The 2,941-nt window shown below is 48.9% G+C and overlaps 1 protein-coding gene across 1 annotated transcript in view; it reads right to left on the bottom strand.

Annotated features, from left to right (window-relative positions):
• Positions 1-2,640, bottom strand: part of Ghrh (growth hormone releasing hormone) — an 18,063-nt gene extending 15,423 nt beyond the window's left edge. Inside the window, exon 1 of the mRNA XM_021156850.1 lies at positions 2,557-2,640. The gene's annotated coding sequence lies outside the window, so the exon portion shown is untranslated. The remainder of the gene's footprint in view (positions 1-2,556) is intronic.
• Between the last annotated feature and the right edge of the window lie 301 nt (positions 2,641-2,941).

A 2,941-nucleotide genomic window follows, 5' to 3' on the forward strand; every position in this document is an offset into this window, starting at 1 on the left:
TAAAAAAAAAAAGAAGAAGAAGAACAAGCACTCTCAACTGCTGGGCCATCTCTCTAGGCTCTCTACTTTATTCTCCAAGACATTCTTTTTGAACCTGGTGTTTACCAATTCCACTGGACCAGCTGGTCAGCAAAGTCGCCAGGGTCCTCCCCAGAACTAAACTTACAGGGATGCTGTTTGACCTAGATTCTGGGGATCTGAGTCCCAGTGCTCAAGCTAATTCCCAATTGAGCGCCGTGTCATCTGGTCCTTTGTGTGCTTCTCAGATGGATGGATTGATTCCTAATTCAACTGTTTAGGGTAGGGCCTAGGATTCTGGAGTATTAATCAAGGCCCTAATTTATTTTGATGTGAAACTGGGTTCGTGGCTCCACCAGCAGGAAATATAGATAATTTAGACTAAGTTATCCAGGATATCAAATGTCACACTAAAGAAGTTAGTCATTTCTTGTTCTCCATAGAGAGAGGCCACTGGAGGCTCTAGAAGCCTGGTGGGATGGTTTGGGAGGCAGAACATTGGCAGCAGCCTGAAGGAAATGAATCCAGTCAGGAAGCCCAGGCCAGTGAGCCTAGGGCCTGAAGCAGTGCAAGGGTGGAAGGTAACTAAGGGAGGCTCTACAAGATGAGTATAGGCTAGACCAGCACAGCCTGGACCATCATAGCCTGGACCAGCACAGCCTTGCCAAGCATAGCAGAGGAGCCAGGTGAGGGAAGTGAAGGGAAAGGATGTCCACTGAGTCTACGGATGACTGCAGGGAGGGTCAGGATGCTTGTGGGGATCAAGGAAGGGATGGGAGCACCATTTGCACATGTTGGGATTGGATCATGAGACCTCCAAGAAACCCTGGGGACCAGGTGGCTGGGTCTGATCCAGATCTTGGAAGTGAGGGTTACTTCTCTAAGCTGCCTCCTCCCTCCCTCCCTCCCTCCCTCCCTCCCTCCCTTCCTTGAAGGGCACAGGAGTCAGAAGCAGGGTGGGGATGGGGAGACCTTAGTGAATTTACACCTACCTTCAAGACAGTGGAAGTGGATGTAGAAAAAGGGAATCCAGGCCAGTGAGATGGCACAGCAGATAAAGGCGCTTCCCACGCAGACCCAAGCACTTCTGTTCCATCCCTGGGACCCGCATCAGGTAGAAGGAGAGGGGGCAGCCCTGCAAAGTTGTCCCCTGACCTCTACACACACACTAATAACAAAGTCAAAAAGGCTGGAGAGATGGCTCAGTGGTTAAGAGCACTGACTGCTCTTCCGAAGGTCCTGAGTTCAAATCCCAGCAACCACATGGTGGCTCACAACCATCTGTAATGGGATCTGACTCCCTCTCTCTTCTGGAGTGTCTGAAGACAGCTACAGTGTAATTACATAAAGATATAAAAAGAGGAAGGAAGGAAGGAAGGAAGGAAGGAAGGAAGGAAGGAAGGAAGGAAAAGAAAAGATCCCAGGGAGGAAGCAGCTGCTCTCTGTCAGCCTGGACCCAGAGGAGCAGATGCTCATCCCATAGAGATAGGATCCCAAAACTAAGATTCTCTTCTTGTCTGAGTCTCCCAGAGCCAAACCCCACCCTCAGGCTCACAACACACAGATCCGAAGCCTGGGGGGGGGGCGGGGGGAGTGAGAGGGAGAAGAAACCCCACCCTCAGGCTCACAACACACAGATCCGAAGCCTGGGAGGGGGCGGGGGGAGTGAGAGGGAGAAGAAACAAATGGGTCCCTGCAAGAGAGGAGGGCAACTGCTTAGTGGGAGAACCCCGACTGAGCATCCCTGGGGTCCCGAGTTCCACCCTCAGCACCAGAAAAGGAATGAAGATCCATGAGAGAAAGCCAGAGGAGACTAATAATTTCAGTGAGCAATTGTGGTGTTTGTCATCTCCCTCACTGGACTGTTTTGAAGCAAATCCCAGACTGGTAAATATTTCAGCACGTATCTCAAGAAAGATAAGGGTTCTTTCTTTAACATAGTCATAATCCCATTATCATCCTTTAAGGAAAAAAAGAATCTAACGATAATTCCTATAGCGGGCAATTTGATGAGACCTCAGAATGGAAGCCAGGCCAACGGTCCTTAAGCCACAGCCATCACAAACCCATGATAAGGAATTTAAATTCTCCCAAGATAATTATAGCCAAGGCGAAGAGGAGATTGGAAAGGCGGGGATTTTAGAAGCTTTTGGGGGGCCATGGGAAGGAAATGTTATTTTAAAGGGGGGGTTGAGGTATAGAAACATTTGTAGACATAAAAGAAAAACGGTTTTCTTGATTCCATTTTTCTCACCCAGGGGCCTTTAGTCATAAATAAGAAATGGGCACCAGGTCTGAAGTGAACCAAATCAGATAAAAATAACAAAAGAGGAATTGCTAAATGCAACAAAAGAGATGGACCCAGCTCATTTCCCAGCCAGGCTATGCAGTTCTGTGCACTTCACGAGGAAGGGTGGTTAGCCATATTGCTGTTCATCAGAGGTCTGTGAACTCCTATGAACCGATCAGTGAGGATATTGTCCCTCAGTAGGGGCAGCAGGAGAGCTAGGTTCAAAATTTACATGTCTACAAACTTACTCTGTGGTGTTGTGGGAGCCGGATGAGCAGGGAGCCGCAACCAGGAGAGACCTGCAACCTGGAGAGCCGACCTGGAGCACCAGTGATGCCCAGACCCTGAAAATCTCATCTTAAGGCCAGCAGGAGCAGGACTCCTCCTTCTCTGCCCTGGGTCTGTATGTTCCAGAGCACGTACATGGCCCTTTGGCTCCACTTCTGTTATTCTGAGGTAGTCATCACTGGTTTTCGAGTTATAGGTTAAATTTCCTCTCTGGTTAAGGTCATGTCCAGACAGCAAGCACCTCAGGTCCTTTTCATGCAAATAAAGTATTCCCTTCACTGTGGCCTTGGCCAGTGATGCACATTCTCTATGAGTGCCCCTACTTCCTCCCCAAAAGTTTAAATA

The sequence above is a fragment of the Mus caroli genome, chromosome 2, assembly GCF_900094665.2.
Source record: "Mus caroli chromosome 2, CAROLI_EIJ_v1.1, whole genome shotgun sequence".
Lineage (NCBI taxonomy): Eukaryota > Metazoa > Chordata > Mammalia > Rodentia > Muridae > Mus > Mus caroli.